We start from the raw sequence: 19,735 nt of genomic DNA on the forward strand, positions 1-19,735 counted from the left end.
TCGTGTGTGCTTAGGATAAACTCCCACTAACAGAACTGCTTGCTGAAGCAGAACAGCCTGAACAGCAGGTGTAGACAGCACCCGCTCCGTGGGTCTAACTTGACAGTGTGGAAGCTCTGGTCTGGATTACTGTGCTGAGGCTTAGGCATGGGAGCTGACTCAGCACCTCCTCCTCTCCTTAAAAGTCTAACCATGCTCTCGGTCTCCCAGGTCCCCCACCCGGAGGAGCAAACGGGCTGCACTTCAGGCCCAGCCCACTGGGGGTCCCTGCAATCAAGGCATCACCTCGCACCAAAGTCCAGCTGGGAGCTTGACGGCAATGGGCAATGGCAAGGTGTCATCTTGTGTAGCCCAAGTGAAGCCATGAGTTTTGGATTTAAGTTACATGAAGGAATGGGATTCTGAGAGTCGTAAAAGGTGCCCCTCTACATGCCACAGCCAGCTGAATGGACACTTCAGTCTCAACGCAGCCAGGAAGAAAAGCCCTCCCTGACCACAGGCTGGACTTGGGCCAACTTAACATAGCAGACTCTAGGTCCTGGGTTCCAGTACTGGGGCCAAACAATTGAGACCTGCCAGACTAACTGCAGCTTCCCAACGTGGTGTGCTACTGCATCTGGCCTCTTTGCTCTACCTAAAAGCATTTAGAAACTGGAGAGCTGAGTCCCATGTCCTATCTGATCCTGACAGGCCAGAGTGGATGGGGTAGACGTAGGGACACAGATAGGGTCTAGGCGGAAAAAGAGCTCCAGAATTGTCACAGGGCCACTGGTCTTTACGTGCTGAAGACAATGTCCAGGCAGCACAGGTGATGTCCTGCAAGGCTGGACAAGGCCCCAGGAGCTATGTGCAGTATGAATCCACGGCTACTCCTGAAGGTGGTGGGTCAGATGGGTTCCCACTGGCCCCTCCTCACAGACCCGAGCACAAGAGAGATCTCAGGCCACACCATCCCCAAAACAGGCTACGCCAGAGGCACTGGAAAACTGGAACTCAGTGCTCACAGGATTAATGCTGCGGTGCAAGTACCCGCACCACAGCCAGCAAACCTCCGCCACTTGTCTCAGAATAGAACGAACTAGCATTCCAAACCCTACAACTCACACTGTGCTGCAGCCAGTGATAGACTTCCAGACACGTGCAAGTGGAAAATGTGATCCTCAACCAGAGGGAGAGTCAGGCGGACTCCGAAATGACGAGGGCGATGGATTAGTGAACGGGGACGTTAAAGCATCTGTTAGGAAAGTGGGAACAAAACGACAGACGACAGAAATAAGGGAGAACTGGAAAACAGAAGGGCACGAGTTCCAAGTTTAAACAGATCCTGAAGTACGTTTCTACTGGATGGGCGTGGGGTCAAGCGAGTGTGCTAGGCGGGGCTGCTGCTGGCTGGGAAGGAGGGCGGCCCTGGGGTTCACTGTCCTGCTCCTGGCAGGCCACCCCTCCGTTACTGGCTGGGTACAAAGGAGCAGCGCCAGTCTACTCTGCAGCCACAGGCTCTTCCAGAGGCATGCTCTCTAGCCTGGCCACGGCCTCCTGACCTGTCCTCCCACTGCCTGTTGGGCAAGCCACAGGCTCTCCTGCCCCTTCCAGTTGACCCTTCTCTGCTTCCTCCCAATCCACTGCTTCAGCACTTCCTTTGTCTTCTGTTTCTTTGAAGATCCAAATGAGCACAATGTAACAACAGCCTATTTCTTAACAGCATAGAAAATAGTGAATATGAAGATATAAGAGAATTGACTCAAAATAAGGCAGAAAGAAAATGGCCAAACAGTTCCAGGGACCCATGAAAACCTCTGTCTAGTGCACATACAAACAGATCTTCCAAACCCCTAAGAATAATGGCTAAACCTTTTCCAAATGCTTTGCAAGCTACAGATAGCACACCCAGACACTCAGCAGACCTCTGCAAGATACACAGACAACCACACAGAGGCAAATCACAACAAAACCTCTAAAAACAAGCAGGGGGGGGGGGCGCAGAAATCCTCAGAGTCCTGGGGCACCAAGACCAAAGACTAGAGCTGACTAGACTTCTCATCAGAAACCATGCAGGCCCAAGGCACAGAGAACCGTCTATGTGCTGCAAGAATGGTCAAGCTACAATCTTGTATCAATTGAAAACACCTTCCAGATTGAGTTGAAATCAATATTTTTTAGCTAGCCAGCCAAAGGAATTTGTCACTATCAGATCCATCCTGTAAAAACTGTTAAGTTAGTCAGGCAAACCAGGGTCCAAACAAGGTATGGAATGCACCCAAAATAACAGTTCAGAAAGAAGACAGAAGTTGAGTCTTTTCCAAATCTCCTTAAATGGTAACAGTTTACTATACAATGGCTTCTAGAAGCAACATTACAGCCACGCAGGAGACCTCCCTTCTCTTGCTTTTTTAAACTGATGTTTTCTAATTGACTTCCAAAATTGGAGGTATATATGTATATATATTATTATACACCATAGTCCATAGACAGCGTGTTAAAATCAGTGAGACCCACATTACCTGACAAGGCCCTCTGAAGGCAGGTGCTAAGAGAGACAACAAGGACTTTGCCAGGGACAAACTGCTCTATATGCAGAAGCCATGGATGCAGAGATAAGCTCCAGCTCTCCACAGCCAGATCTGTGGCATCACAGTGAGTCAAGTGGATGCAGCAAGTACTGGAAACACATGTGCAGATGGAAGGCTGGGTATGTGTATGTTCAGAGCTGACTTTGGGTGCAAGGCAAAGAGCTCAGACTTATGATAACTACTCTGAGCTGGGAATGACTAGAAGACCGTAAAGCATGCCTTGGGTGTGCTATGTTTTCAGAGACAATGAGAGGACGAGGGTTCTGATCTGTGAGGGGACTGACCCCTGGATGGACACACAACATGACAAGATGTTTGGGAGGTGGTGAAGCAGGAGTTGGGGCCCAGCTGGAAGAAGTGACTACATGAGCAAGTCCTTGGGAGTGTGACTCTTCCTCAGCTTCTCAACTGCTGTATTAGCTGCTGCCCCTACCCCTTCCTCCTTGCCAGGATAGACTGCCACCCATGAAACTCTCAAGAAAGTAAATAATTCTTCCCCAATGTTGTTTTTGTCAAGTGTTTCATTGCAGCTACAAAAAAAAGCAACTAAGTCTTCAGAATGAGCGGACAGTCCAAGCACTGCCCAGTGCACCAGCTGGGCCTCTGTGTAGTGTGGCCCCGGACCCCTGCCTAGTCCCTTCTGTCCTCTGCCCCAATGTCCTGAACTTCCTCCCTGCTTCCAATGCACTTACTCTGCCTGTCAATTCACAAAATGTTTGGTCTTCAATAACAAAACCAAGTAACAAACTAATAAAATACTGGCTAGCCAGTTCCCATACTCTCCTGATACTTTTCCTCCAAGGTTCACCTGAGACCCCATGCAGTCATCAAAGCAGCACCCAAGCTTCCTCCTCGTTGTGAAATATCTATATACTGTGTGAAGGTATACTGCTATGATTGGTGTAATAAAAGCAAATGACCAATAGTAGGCAGGAGGTATAGGCGGGCTTTCCGGGGTAAGGAAGGAAGAGGAGGAGGAATCCAGGCGCAGGGAGATGCCAGGAGACATGGACAGGAAACGGAGGTGCAAGATGGAAGAGAGGTAATGCTACGTGACAGAACACAGATTAATATAAATTCTAAGAGATAGTTAGGAATAAGCCTAAGCTATAGGCCAAGCTTTCTTAATTAATAAGTCTCTATGTCATTATTTGTGAGCCAGTGGCCCAAATAAAAGTCCGACTACACCTCCTTGGCCTTCCCACAGTACCCAAGGTGCACAGCTCCTGTACCACCTCTTTATATCCAGCCAGTTCACTCCTTCTCACTGGCCTCCTTCCTCATGACAGAAGTCTTGACGCTCCAGTCTCAAGTGCTTGGTTGGACTCACTACCTGGCTGGCGCACCTCTACACTTCCCAGGAGTGGGGTGGGCAGTGCTGGCGCCCAGACAGCCCTGCAGTGGTACTTGCCAGTGCAGTGTAAGCAGGTCACTAAGAATTGTTGAGCATGGTAGCTGGAAGACAGTTCTGCTGCCAGAGAAGCACCTTCGGGAAAGCCACAGATTCCCAGACTGTCAATAGCTAGGTAGGAAATGGATGGAGGGGTCTTCATGAATTCATCTCTGATTCATCATAATGCAATTTCCAGATGGAAATTTTGTGATAACTGCTGCTGTCTTTAATAGCAAGAAAATCTGTCTCTAAGAAGAAAGTCATTATTACTTATTGCTTCATTTCAACCCATCATTTTTAATAAAAGTAACTTAGTTTCCTTAAAAGACAAGCAAACAAACAAAACTAACATTCCTCATAAATGGTCACAGTTCTCAGTCAACAAAGAAACCTGAAGAACACACAGTACTTCTGGAAGAAAGAGACAGAGGCGACTCTTCACAGGGAAGACCACAGGCAATCAAGGTTAATTAAGGTCAACAAGTGGCCATGCTGATCATTTACCTTGACCTTTACCACCCACCAATGCCCACCTGAAACTCCACTGCAGATTCCTTAAACTGTGATAAGAACAATAGCCACGTGCATCACTGCTGAGAGGAGCCTGCAGAGAACTGGAGTCTGTGCCATCAAGTCCGGATGGGGGCCTGCACAGGGAACAGAGTGAAATGCTGAGGAGACCTGGATGACACTTCAGTTAACACCCAGTGTCCATGCCTCGTACGACCTGAAAGCTGGTGACATCACAGCCATCATATCTCTATCTGTCTATCTATCTATCTATCTATCTATCTATCTATCTATCTATCGTCTATCTAAATCTATTTTTGAAAAACTAGACTTATTTTAAACTTATTTTTAAAAATATCAGAAATTAAAACAATAGATTTCTTCAATTATTTGTTTAAAATCTTTAACGTTAAATTAAATCCATACGTCCAATGCCATAAACTCTGATATTCATTATTTATCTTAGTTAGGTCTCTATTGCTGTGATCAGAAGCAACTTGGGGAGCAAAGATTTTATTTCATCTAACATTTTGTAGTCCACCCCACGGAAGTTGGGGCAGGAACTCCAAGCAGGAACCTAGGGGCAGGAACTGAGGCACAGGAAATGGAGGAATGCTGCTCACTGGCTTGTCCCACATGGCTTGATTAGCCTATTTTCTTAACTATCTAGGACCACCTGCCCAGGGGTAGTACCACCCACAGTGAGCTGGGCCTTCTCATATTAATCATCAGTTAAGAAAATGCTCACAGGCTTGCCTGAAGACCAATTTGGTAGGGGCATTTTTTCAATTGATGTTCCCTCTCCCCAAAGCTTGTATCAAGTTGACAAGACACCACCCAGAAGAATATCAGAATGCAGAAAGCCATAAAAGCACAATGATAGAGACAGTGGCAAGCCTGCCAGATAGCCACCCACTTATGCCTAGCTTTCGGATGACTAGCTGGTTCAGACCAACTCTGCCCTCCCATACAAGCAGAGGCGGATGGCACATAAAGTCATCCACTCACAGGGATCTAGGCAGGAGGGGCTGTGTTTTTAGGGTGTCAGGACAAAGAGCAGGGGTTACAGTCAGCACATCAGCCTCCTGGGGTCTCCTCAACTCTCATGAGCAGCAGCAGCAGCAGCAATAAGACATTGTGACCCTGCTAAGCATGCTCTCTCAGGCAGGGCAAGCTGCAAACACATCAGACCTCATGGAACCCACACACAGCCAGCCGTCAGCGTGGTCTTAGAATGGATTCTGGTGGTCTGTCCCTTTTCTGCTGACCAGACGACTGTGCAGTGCATCTCTTTGTGGATGAGTAGCACTGGCAAAGTCCAAAACTACCTTTACATTCTTAATCAAACACAAACAAAGAGGACAAGTAGCAGCCACAGTGAGACAAGATGTGAGACAAAACACAGGAAGCACCTGTCAGGCTGTAAAGACAAAAGGATCAAACAGCAGCAGTGAGCCCAGCAGCCAAGCAGACCCCAAGACAGACACGGCACTCATCAGATTCCTTTATTTGAGATTAAGTTTCAAAAAACTGTACAGCAAAAGTAATTCTGCAAAGTTGAAAGAAGTGTAAACACTAGAAACAACAACAAAGATGATGATTAAAGTTAAGAGCCCAATGATGCGCCCGCAGATTAGAAGGGCCGGAGAGACGACGGGTGAGCAGCTTGGAAGATGGCCGAAGGACATGTGCGGCTGAAGCCACTGAGAAAGGCCAGAAGGGGACAGCAGAACCCTAGCACACGGGGCACAGCATGAGAGCAGCGCCTCTGGGAGCCCGAGGAGAGCAGAGAACTGGCACCGGCTGTAGAGACCGGCTGAAGGGACAAAGGGCTTCACGCACGTCAAGGCAGTGAGCACAGAGGACATGGCCTGGCCCCAGGAACACACACCCTTGGCAAAGTTCAAGACCCATCAGGAACCAGACAAGAAACAGACCCCATAGAGGAACAAGAACTATTCCAAAGAAATAGTGAGCTGCTCGTTAGAACACAGAGCCAGAATCCTGAGATGCTCAAGTCTGGATTGGCTAAAAGAAAACAAGCTGGCAATTCAGAATTCTCTGCCCCATGCAAATTCCTCCTCAAGAACTGAGACAGTCCCCCTTCCTTCCAAGTTTGACCTACAGCTTTCTGTAAGGCTGAATACAGCTTGTGACTCCTGAAAGTGGGGGTGACAGACTGGAGGGTTTGAAGCAAAGCATGGTAACTGTGATAGGCCAGCAGGGAGCAGACAAGGCTGCTCTCACACAGTATTAGTCCTGTAAGTGCTACCAGGGAGAACGTGAGAAGGGCTGAAAGCCACCACACAACCCTGTAGAGGTAGTGGGACCCTGACAGTATGAACTCATGATTTTCACCGTCCACAGACAAACACACAAATGAATCCTATACAGGGAGAGTATCTCCTTCCAGCAGCTCCTGAAGCTGTGGAAGGGGTGACAGAGAAAGAACTATAGTCAGGAACCCATCACAGTGATAACTAAGTAAGTAAGAAAATCAATGGCCGTCACAACTCTGAAAATCTGACAGAAGAGCACACACTTACAATGCCAGATTTCCCCAGTGACTCCCGATCATGAAGAATGAAAGAGTTACATCATCTGTAGTCAGACGATCAAAGGCAATGTGAGCAGTGACAGGCCCAACTCAGCACATACTGCCTAGGAAGCTGCAATGAGTTTTTTGACTTCCCTCCGTAAAACACTATGGCCTGAATCTACTCATGAGGAAACAGCCAACAAACCAGACACAGGAATATTCAACAACTAAGCAACCTGTAGTCTCCAAAATTTAAAGTATCAAGTTCTTAATATTGAGAAAATCCAGATACAAGGACTGGAGACAGAGCCATCAGACGTAACCTCTCATCCACCCTGGGTCTCTGGGTCACTGATAGTCCTCAATTGTATGTAGTTAGCAGCAGCATGTAAATCCTCTCATTCACTGCCAGGTACAGTGGGCCTTGTGGTATCTTGTTCATAAGGCAATCTTCAAGTGGAGCGTCCCAAATCTTAATGGAAGACTCAATATAACACAATTCCACAGCCCATGCTGGGTGTGGTCTAGCAGGTCTAGCAGTCCAGTAAGTGGCATTCCTAATGCATGAGGATGCACCCTGAAGAAAGGGTGCCGAGACCACTCAGTGAGTAAGAACATGGTGTTCAGTGACTTTGATGACACATGATAATAAAAGGCATTACAGTGATCTCATGTGTATCAGGGAAGGTTATTCTTTTCTATTATTAGCACTGTTTTTTTCAGGTTGGCCTTGAATTCACCACATAGCTACTGGATTACCTTGAATTCTTGATCCTCCTATGTCTATCTCCCAAATGCTGGGACTACAGGCAAGCATGCCTGGCTTATTCTTGTCCTTTTTTTGGGGGGTGGGGGGTGGGTTTCAAGACAGGGTTTCTCTGTGTAGCTTTGTGCCTTTCTTGAACTCACTCTGTAGCCCAGGCTGGCCTGGAACTCACAAAGATTCTCCTGCCTCTGCCTCCTGAGTGCTGGGATTAAAGGCATGCGCCACCACCGCCCTTTATTCTTGTCCTTTTTAAGATTGATTCATTTTGATTTCATTTCTATGATTGTTTCGCAAGCTTGGTGTCAGTGGCACATGAAGAAGACACAGACTCCTCTGTACCAGTTATATAGTTGTCAGCCACCATGGGGCTAAGAGCTGAACCCAGGTCTCTGCTCTTAACTGCTGAACCATCTCTTCAGTCCCTCTTATCATTTTAAAAGTCTGAAGTATCTCCCAACAAATCTAGAAATATAACAATAAAAGATAAATGAAGATCAAATAAAGATCATTTTAATTTGTTGCAACAAATTCTTCCAGGGGAATGGTCCTAAGCAGAAGCAGAGCCACAGAAGGATGTGACCACAGCAGGTTAAGTGTCAGGTGGTGCAGACCTATCTTGAGTCAATACTATCTCTACATTCCCCATAATGTCTTGAGGGACTTAAAATGCACAGAGAATTAAGACACATAATCACAACAGCCCACAGGAGGAGTTGGCCAAACAGAGCTCAACGCAGTCTGTGACTTCACATGGCCTGGAACTGGAAAACTACTGACCTTAGACTCAAATATATCAGAGATGACCACTTTAATTACCAGGGATTACTAGTTAACTACAGTGATTAACTAGTAATAGAGTGATAACCAGTCAGCAAGCAGAGGGAAATAAATGAAAGCCAGAAAAGAAAAAAAAAAAATCTTACTTCCCCAAAAGGTAAGATAAAAGAAAAAGTAAAAACCTACGACAGGTCAGAAAACACTGTAAAACAACCCAATTAAGTACATCTTCCTTCCAAAATGTGACTGGATAATATTCCAGATATTCAGAATAGCAAGAGGTTTTTAATAGCTCCAGGTAACTAAGCAGAAGCTATCCTATGCAAATACTAGCTGACAGAAGTCTAGGTGCGGCAGTAATACTGAGAACAAGCCTGAAGCCTAGCTCTACTACTAACAGTACAGATACCAACATCAAAGGCACAGAAGGGACAGTACTAACCACCTAGCCAACAGCACACTCACGTCACCAATGAGGCCAAAGCCGACAGAAAAGAGGGAGGCGGGTCCCACAATGCTGTAGACCCTCTTGCTGCAGCAGACAATGGGCAAGATGGACCTGAATGAGGCTGCTTCTACATGGCTGAGGGAGTGGATGTGAACATGGAGGTCACAGGAAACAGCTGAGTCCACTGAGGGAAGGTGACACAGACCGTGCACAGCAAGGAGCCACCTCAGCCGTGGCTGCGGAAGCTCCAGGTCTTCACGGTGCCCCCAGGAAGAGACAGGCAGCACACAAGTGCTTGCCTCACGGCACAGTAAGAACAGTATCAACATGGACGGACGGTGCCTGGACATCTTGATGGCTGTGCTCCCAAACTTCTATGGTGGATAAAATATTTCCAAAAGGCCCAAAGAACTTGCTTAACAAAAAATGTTGAGTATTTCAAGAAAGGGAAACCAAAACCAAACCAAACCAAAATAACTGGCCCAGCGGAACGCTTGCTCAACGCTTCCGGTAACTCGGAGTACATGTAAGAGGAGATGGCTGAGATCCTTACACCAGCTAAATTTCACCAATTCCTACATTCTCCCTAGGAAAGTCATAGGCCATTTAAAAAATAAAACAAAAAAATTTCAAGAAATAGTATCTCCCAGGGCCTGGAGAGATGGCTCAGTAGTTAGAATATTTCAGGTTCAGTTTCCTGCCTCCACATTGGATGGCTCACAGCTACCTGTAACTCTAGCAGCCTCTGCTGTGCAAGTGACAGGAGCACACAGCTCTCCCAGGGACGCAGACTCCACATGCCCCTCAGGGCCACTTCAATGTCAGGATTTCACACCTTCCGATAACTAAGAAGCTACAGCAGCCCGCGGACAGAGGACCACTCTTCCCAGTCCATGATGCTGCTGGATGCCGGCTCCTACTCCTGTTAGGCCTCTGGTGCTTGGCTGGATGGCTGGGAATGACCGCTCACACCAACGGACGAACACGTGACTCAGGAGGAGGGTGTGTGAATTAGAGAAAGGCGCGGTCAGAGGGGGGCTGCCGCCTCCCTGCCTTCCCGCCATCCCTGCCGCACGGCACCACTTGGCTGGAGGACACGGCAGAAACGTAAGCCTAGTGATTGGGAGATGCACTGTGAAGAGTGAGGGACGTCAGATACCGCTGTGACGACCTGGAGACAGTGCTAAAGAACGGAGGGCATGTGTCCATCAAGCCAGTGCACCAGAAATGACACTGGATACGGTGCATGTCTGAGGAGTCCTGCTTTACGACTGGAACTGAGGGACAACGCTTCACACAAGTGGCTTCGTGGCCACAAGTACCCCAGACTCTGCCCCCATGGCTAGGGCTTACCGCTCTGAAGCTGTTTAGGATTCGGGTACCCTGGTGAGCTCCAATCGTGATTTCTGGAGATAGATAGGAACGGTAGTGAAATCCAGCACTTCAATCTTATCCTGAACCCTGAAAAGTAAGAAAAACATGGATTACAACAAGCCATCAAAATAAGTACCATTAGGCAAATATTATCTTTGACTCTTCAAGTACCCATATTAAAAAAAATCCCTAAAATAGGGCTGGAGAGATGGCTCAGTGATGAAGAGCACTGGCTGCTCTTCCAGGGGACCTGGGCTCAATTCCCAGCACCCACGTGGCAGCTCACAATTGTCTTTAACTCCAGTTCCAGGGAGACCTGGCACCCTCACACACACATACATGTAGGCCAAACACTAAAATAAAAATAAATAAATCTTTAGAAGAACAAAACAACAACAAAACAAATGTGAGATAAACACTGTTCTGAAGCAGGCGTCTCCAAAGCATTGTTCCTCACAGATCACCAGGCTGGGTAGCCACTCCTGAGACAGCACCAGAACTGGGGAGTTCTGGGAAGCCCTGGCACCTTCAGACAGCGGGCTCTGATGGGTAGTTTGGGAAACAGGAAAATGGAGCCAATGTGTGCCTCACACACAACAACAAGGAGAAAGTTACCTGCGGATGGTAGGTCATCACGCTATACACACTCTGCCCTCGTTAAAAAATATGTAACATCAATACCAACAACAGAGGAGGCAGCTAAACTAGCTGAAGAGACATGACAGTGCCACCGGGAACTCACCAGGTAGCCCATGGAACCATATTTATCAACAGTCAGCTTCAGTTTTGGTACTAGGAATACCCAGCTGTGGGCTTCTCTCCTTGCTTTACCATGTCATTCTGCTGACGTGAGAATCTTTATACTGTTGTTACAGCCCATTCGCTTTAAAGCTGGCCACTCAAAATGGCCACTATGCTTGAAGAGATAAACCTTTACTTTTTTGTTTGTTTTGTTTGTTTGTTTTAAAGAAAGAGCATTAAAGCTGAGCAGTCATGCAGTCTTAAATCCTTAAATGCTTAAATCCTTATACTTGGGAAGCTAAGACAGAGAACTGCCACAAGTTTGAGTCTAGCCTGGGCTACCTGGTGAGACAACTGTCTGAGGTGGAAAGTCACTAACGCTTTTCTTAAATGCTCAAGAAACAAAGTCATTATTTTCAACAGATACTTAGCTACACCTAAGCTGTAAAGGCAACAGAGGGTGTTCCTTCTCTGCAATTTCCAAGTGGAGATTCTGTACTGTATCTGGCTCCTGGTGGCTGGACCTTGTAAGAAGCATCCAGACTCACTATACAAAGCCACCGACAGCCAGGACCCCACAGACCTATAAGAACCTAAGCGGAATGCAAGGTGCATGGGTCCATGGGTCATGCTTCCCTAGGAGACCACGGGAAACAAGGGCCATGCAGACTGAGCTTTGTGAGAAGCAGCAAAGGCGTGGCCTGGTGTCCTGGCACAAAGCGACATCACTCCCACAATTAACGACTCAGGGACCAAATCCCAGGCCAACAGCGCTGTTAGATAGCCCTGCCTGCCTATCCTCCACGTGGCTTGCACTTATCTAGGTAATGGCCATACTCGACACGGTCAAAGATTAAGGTTGCTTCTCTTAGCTTTCATATCCAGGTGGTTTTATCTGCCAAAAAATATGAAAACATTTCAAAACAATTCAAGCATGCAAACAGTCAAGTCTGCAAAGGACATAAAGTAGCTATGTTCTGTACGCTTGCTTTGCTTGGCTGTTAAGATAAAATTTTACAGTACCAAAGCCCATCTTCTAGCACCCCCTCTCCATAGCTACAAGCTGACAACTTTCTCATACACTCTTTATATGACTCTATGCCAGCAATGTATGAGCACACAGCTCTCAACTGTAACACACAGAATTATTTTGTACCTGCTGCCATTTAATTTTGAAGTGGCAACAAAATATTTTAACTAAAAATGAAGTATACGGTAAATGTTAACAAGTAACAAAGCAGTAGGCAGGTATCTGGTTTACTCTTATAGCTGAAAATCCTTAGAAAATGCTGGAAAATAAAGACGGGGTCCTGAAGTATACTAAATAGTCAGAGCAACAGCGCATCTATGTTTAATTTGGCAAAATTACAATTTACACATGTCCCAGAAAAAGTTAGAAGCAAGCATTGAAAGTAATCCGTTGTCTATTCTGCAGTTTACTTAAACCTGGAAAATTTCCACTCTTAGCAGAGCTCTCAGAGATGAGGAGAGCCACACAACACATCTCCAGGAAGTCCTTCTCAGGTAGGCTAGAGAGAACACCCTTCATCAGAGCTAGTTAAAAATAAAGGCACTGCGAAGCCTTTTTTGACTCCGAACACAGGAGCTAAGGAGAGTTCTGCTCACCGAGTACTTGGTTCAACTCTGCCGCTGGAAGCCCAGCTGAGAACAATGTACCTGCCACACCAGGGTGCAGCTGTGATGTGGTGACCGCAGTCTGCTGAAGTACTGTGGACAGAGCGCTTTGAACAGACAGTTAAGGGTGTGAAGACAGAAAAGAGGAAGATGACACTTGAGGTTTGAAGACTAGAGATTTCTCCACTAGCAGAATGTGCCCTTCCTCCCACCTTTCACGGCCTGGTTCTGCCTCCCCCTGGACTGTAGTTCTGCCTGAAACTAGGTGGAGAGCGCCCATCTGTCTCCACAGTACGGATGGGTTTGGAAACGGTGGGGCTCCGTGGAAGCTGGGAGGTGTGAGCGCACTCACAAACCTAACTGAAAATGAACAGAAATCCTCGAAAGCAATAATTTGGTCAAGTTCTGGACCAATGAGAAGAACTGGCAAGTGGCATGTTTACAGGCAATTATCTCAGAAAATAGATGATAATTTTCACTCCAGAAATTAAAGTCAACACAGTTACCATCGTAAACTGCTCTGACACTGAGGAGAGGAGGACACAGGACAGGGAACGGACAAAGCCACAGTCAATGGAATGAAAGCGGTTAATTGGATGCTGTAACTCACAAACTGGGAAAATTACAGGACACAGCTCTATACCCTGATAACCACTGAACTAATTACCAAAATTATGATTTTTAAGCCGGGATCAGATTAACACGTGTTTTAAATCACATTTAGGAAATACCACGGTATTATCTGTGGGAGGTCAAAAGCCAGACATAGTCCCCAGTGGGCAAGTGTGTCCGGGTCTTAGGTGGTCCTCTTTTCCTGTATGCTAGTCACACAGCAGTGTGACTCCGCCCAGCAGTGACGGAGCGTAACAAGCAAGGATCACAGACATTTGTGTGACAGACCCACAGCATTAAGAGGAGCTGCTGGGAAGGTACTAAGGTGACTGCACAGGCTGTTGAAGAAATGAAGGACACTGGGTTCAGCTAATGAAAGGCCACAGTTCCTGAGCTAACCCAGGAACAGAAATGTCAGTGTGTGGAGCACTCTTCATAGAGGCGAAAGAGGAACTCCCTTAACTTAAAGATAAACAGAAACAGTTGAGTAACAAGTGATCAGAAGAAAGATCCAAAATGAGGGCATCAAAGCAGCATCTCAGCACAGTGGAGTACCGGCTTCAGAGTGGACGGTGGAGAAGGAGGGTTGGCATGAAAGAGAGAGCCCAAGTGAGTACTACAGCCTCAGCCATGAGCACACGACAGAGCAGGACAGGCAGCCACGGGCTCAGAGCACAACAGCAGCTCCACTTCCCAGAGTTCACAACACTAGAATCTTTACACAGCCCTCACGGACTGAGCACAGCGCCTAACAGGCCAAGCTCCCTGAGCTGGGTCTTCTCACCTGAAAGCAGGGGTTCCACGGAGTACAGAAACTTTCCCGCACCACCCTCCTGATGGCACTGCCACAGGGTAGCAGACAGGATTTCAACTGAAGGTCAGACAGTGATACAGTGAAGAGAACTTGTCCAGCAAGGTTAGAACCATAAAGTAGGTGTCACTAAGGGAAACTTACCAACATACATGTACAATGTGCACAACATACATGCAAGGTGCAGACAACCAAAGCCAACAACAACCTTTTGAAAAAGAAGGATGCTTTAGTACTTTTCTGATACTGTGATAAAAACCACCATGACGAAAAGCAACGTAAGGAAAGTTTCTTTTGGCTTAGGATTCCAGAGAGAGTCCAGATGGTGGAGAAGGCACGGCAGAAGTCGCTGGAGCAGGCGGTGACAGGTGACACCTTCAACCACTAAACGAGTATTAGAGAGCAAACTGGAAGTGGGTAAGGTTCTGAATCCTCAAGACCCACTCTCAGTGATGTGCTTCCTCCAGCAAGGCTCTAACTCCTAAAGGCCCCACAGCCTCACCGAACAGTGCCACCAGCTAGGTACTAAGTGTTCAAACACATGAGCTTACTGGGACATTTCTCATTCAAACCACATTCTACTCCCTGGTCCCAACAGGCTCCCCTCAAGACATTATAATGCAAAACACATTTAGTCTATTTTAAAAGCCCCAAAAGTCTTTTTTTTTTTTTTCCAGTTTTAACACAGTTCAAAAGTATACTCTCATCAGATACTGATGGCAATTTTTAAACTGTGACCCCTGTAAAAATCAAAAACGCGGCCGGCGGTGGTGGCGCACGCCTTTAATCCCAGCACTCAGGAGGCAGAGCCAGGTGATCTCTGTGAGTTCGAGACGGCCAGCTTGGGCTACCAAGTGAGTCCCAGGAAAGGCGCAAAGCTACGCAGAGAAACCCTGTCTCGAAAAACAAACAAAAAAAAAAAAAAAAAAAAAACGCTATCACACCCTCCCAACATCAATGGCATAGAATATACATTTCCATTCCAAAAGAGAGGAGAGGGCATTTGAGAAAATACTTGACCAAACAAAGACCGAAACCCACCAAGACAAACTCAGGATCCTGCAGCTCCATGTCAGATGTCTGGGCCTTCAGTTCCAGTGGCTTAGATGGCTCTGCCCCTCCAGCTTTGTGCCTCCAACATACACATCAATTCCTTGGGCTGGTTCTATTCCTTGCACGTAGCTCTTCTTGACAGACACCCATAGCTCTAGCATCTCCAACATTTGGGGTCTCTACTGCAAACATTCTCGGCTTCATGCAATACTCTTGCATGGCCTCCTGTCCTTAGGGCTGGCATTCTTACAGGACTCCCCTGCCACATGCTGCCTGAATTCACAGCTCTCTGAAACCACGGAAGAAGAATTCCTGGTGCCTCAATCCTTGCGTATTTCATGCCTCTAGAGCTCACACCATGTAGATAACACAGCCAAGTTCAGCTGCCAGCTGGGATGGCCCCTCCTTGCCTTCACCCACACTGGTATGTTGAAGCTTTCTAGAGGAGAAGCCACTCAGGCTTCCTTCAAATGCGGAAGCTCAGCTGGGTGGGGTCTTATCTTCTGGGCATCTTTACTCCTCCAATGTAGAACAGGTAGATTCTCCTTTATGCTAATCTCTTAAAAATAATAAAAGCCTCTCTTGAAAAAGAGATGCCTTGTTTACAAGCCTTGGTTGTAAAGATTAAACCTAATGCTTTTTTCCCCCTCCAAATTATGTATGTTCTATTTCTTTCTGCCCCACTTGCTCTTTTTCAATATAGAACTATGTATGGATTATCGATAATAACCATACTAAAGACTCAATGTTATTACTGTCTTGAAATTTCCTCTGCCAAAGAGATTAGTCATTACTTAACTTCAGGCAAGTTCTCAGGACAAGGGCAGAAGGTAGCCAGATTCTCTGCTAAGATATAACAGCTGTTAGTCAAGTCCCTGCTTCCTCTGAAACCCATGACCCTCCACTGTCTGCACTACCCTCAGTGCTACTGATTTCCAAGTTCCTACTACAATAGTCCATTAACTTCTGCTTACTACATTCAACTGCTTTTCTAGTTCAAAGTGCCAAAGCCTTCCAAATTCCTCAAAACAAAATAAACAAACTAGCAAACAAAACACACAGTCAAGTTCTTCATAACAACTACCCACTCTCTAGTACCCAAACTTCTAGGACAGCAGGACATAAGGTCATACAATCAAGAAGAAAAAAATTCCTACCAGATTACTAGGGGTATACTAGTGAATGGAACCATTCCTATTTCCACGCCAACACCTAGACTTGGCTAAAGGAGCAGTACCGGATACCAACCGAGTACTGATTCAATGCATTATACTACTTTCCGGAACCCTGAAGAGAACTCTTCACAATGAGCAGAACTATGGACAGTGCACATGGTTTAACATTTTACTTGGAAGGAGAAACAGCCAGCCGTGTGACTGAATGCATATTGATTAATGGTTTGTCAGGGCCACAGAAGGAGGAAACTACTGCCTGCTCGTCCTCACTCTTGCTAGCAAGTTCATCTACCCTGTTGCTGCAGCGTTCATGCACTAACATTAGAACCAACATCTTCGGCATTCTAATGTGTACTTCAGACTCGAGGAATCCTCCAGGCCTTGAATGCCAGACTGGGACTATAGAGAAATCCAGCCTCATGGATTGAACACCTACCTACCAGAAGAGCCATTGCTGGACTATTAGGATGGCATCCTATAAGTCAATCTAATCTCTCTCTCTCTCTCTCTCTCTCTCTCTCTCTCTCTCTCTCTCTCTCATACACACACACACACACACACACACACACACCATTTTAAGCAGTTATAGCACCCCATGGTATCCACAGGGATGCTTCTAGGGACCCTGTGGATAGCAAACTCTAAGGACATAAAAAGCACAGTACTGTCACACAGCCTCCATGTTTCCTGCCATACACTGTCAGTAACCCCCACTATGGTCATAAGCTGTCACACCACAAAGACAGAAAAGTCTCCACATACTCAGCAGTCACAATTTTTAAAAAAATAACTTAGTTGGTGTTGTGGTAGAGTAGGCTAACTGCCCTTTTCTTGGAATGATGACAATTACAATATCCTAAGAAATTATAGCTTGCAGAGAGTGGAATAATGCCAGCAATACTGTTAGGGAGAGAGGGTGCTTCCTGCTGTCAGCACCTGCCCTCCTGTAGAATAGCAGTGGACACGGATGAGCTGGGAATGACAGGAAAACACAGCAACTAAAAATGTGTTTTTTTCGCTAAAGTATGAAATACTTAACATAAGTAGAATTACATAAAACGATCAGTTCATTTCAGAGAGGGGGTAAAAAGAAAACAATGTAAGGAGTAGAAAACAGGAAACATGGAAAAATGGATTCCACTTTACTGTTCACTTTAACATAAAAGATCCAAACATAGACTAGCAGATGATATGAAAAAACAAAACCCAACTATTTGCTGTGTAAGAAAATGATCTTAAATTGAGACAATTTAAAAGTAAAGAATGAAGAAAAAGATACTATGCCTATGCTGAGAGCAAAAGTGTCTTTAATAAATATTTCAGACAGAGCAGAGTTCAAAACAAAGTAAAGTATCAGGCACATACAAAGGGGTATTATCGAATTAGAAGATGTAAGATTCTTCTCGACAAGAATCAAAACACAAGGCAAAAATAAACAGGCCTCACTGGAGACCCAGGAGAGCTGGCGCTGCTTGAGCTTTAACCCCATTTCAGAACTGACAGATCCACAGCGGACACAGATGACCCGGTCACAACAGGTAGACTTAGCATCCTGTTCCATAGCAGAACCCACAGTCTGCTCAATAGAGCATGTACCAAGGCATAAATAAGACATGCCTGCCTATAGAACACCCGAATGGAGGTAAAAGGGAACTAGCAGAACGTTTGCAGATCGCACCAAGGTTATGTACGGGGTAGAAGGACAGATGGAAAACTCCAGATACAACAAACAAACGACACACTCCCAAATCACATATCAGCCAAGGAAGTCTGCAAAAAAACTCTGAAAATATTTTCCCTTCATGAAATTAACAATGGTCCTTATCAAATGTGTAGGCTGCCGGTAAGAGTAGTACTAGAGGAAACTGAGTGGACCAGGGCGTTGTTAGGACAGAGGGTCTAACTCAGCTGTCTGAGATCTACCCTGGGATGCTGCAGAGAACAGCTGAGACCTAAGGAAGCAGGAGGAAAAATGAAACAAGCAAAAATCATCAGCTAAAAACAAAGCAGTGAATAAAAGACAATGCCTGGTTCTTTGAAAAAGTCACCACAAGGAAAAGGAGACTCACAAAGGCACATAAGCAACAAGAGGAACATAAGCAAGACAATTCTTTTCTTTTGTTTGGGAACAAAATGGCAGGTTTTGATTTTTACTTAATTATACTGTATCACTGTGTATACACATGCACACTTTAATGTTCCTGTGTTTGTGCAAATGCATATGCCTATGTGTGTGTTGCTATGTGAGCAGAGGCCAGAGAGCACACAGAATCAGAATCTTCTCATCCACTCTCAATCTTAATTTTTGAGATGGGGTCTCTTACTGAAAGGAATTGGCTATATTGGCTGATCAGCAAGCCCCAGGCATCTCCCTGCTTCCAAACAAGCACGCACAACCACACCCAGCTTGTTATGGGGATGCCTGCACTCCTAACTTAGGTCCCTTACTAAGTCATCTCCAACCCTAACTGTACTTCTTAACAGATAAAATATTTACTGGCAACAGTTTCTACAAAATAGTCTTGAGAAAAAAATAATCAATAGTTGTATAATGTATTTATTTGTACAGTCTGACCCAGCAACAATTCTTAAAACTTAAGAAAGTAACATGGAACCAAAGAAGTGTGCACAATATGTGCATTTTTGTGTTGTGAATATGAAGGAATAAAAATATTCAGAAAGATCAGTTTCAAATAAGTAGTCAGTGAGTTCTGCTTTATCCCAGAGGTTAAATAAGCCTTTCCTATGGAGGACCAGATAGTAAGCAAGAGGCTTTAAAACTACAGTGACTGTGCTATACGAGTGGGTTTCACTGACACACTTCTCACGCACAACTGGAGCACTGTACAGTTTCTGCCACCTAACATGCAAATGTAAGAGGAGTCTGAGCAGCTCTGTGATGATCGGGCACACAGACCACTGCTGTGGATATCGCTCTGTATGCTGTGAATGTGTTGCTCTGATTTGGTTGATAAATAAAACGCTGATTAGCCAGTAGCCAGGCAGGAAGTATAGTATAGGCGGGATAAGCAGAGAGGAGAATTCTGGGAACAGGAAGGCTGAGCCAGGAGTCACCAACCAGACACAGAGGAAGCAAAATGTAAAAGTACTGGTAAGCCACAAGCCACATGGCAATTTACAGATTAATAGAAATGAATTAATTTAAGATATAAGAGCTAGATAGCAAGAAGCCTGCCATGGCCATACAGTTTATAAATAATATAAGTCTCTTTGTGTTTACTTGGGTCTGAGTGGCTGCAGGAGCCGGATGGACACAGGAAAACTTCAACTACAGACCATAGTTTGTCAACCTCATTCATTCCTCACGTTA

The 19,735-nt window shown here is 45.7% G+C and overlaps 1 pseudogene; it reads right to left on the bottom strand.

Annotated features, from left to right (window-relative positions):
• LOC114688895 overlaps window positions 1–19,735 on the bottom strand; it is a 39,475-nt pseudogene that overhangs the window by 2,126 nt on the left and 17,614 nt on the right.

This window comes from Peromyscus leucopus, unplaced genomic scaffold (assembly GCF_004664715.2).
Source record: "Peromyscus leucopus breed LL Stock unplaced genomic scaffold, UCI_PerLeu_2.1 scaffold_1453, whole genome shotgun sequence".
Classification (NCBI taxonomy): domain Eukaryota; kingdom Metazoa; phylum Chordata; class Mammalia; order Rodentia; family Cricetidae; genus Peromyscus; species Peromyscus leucopus.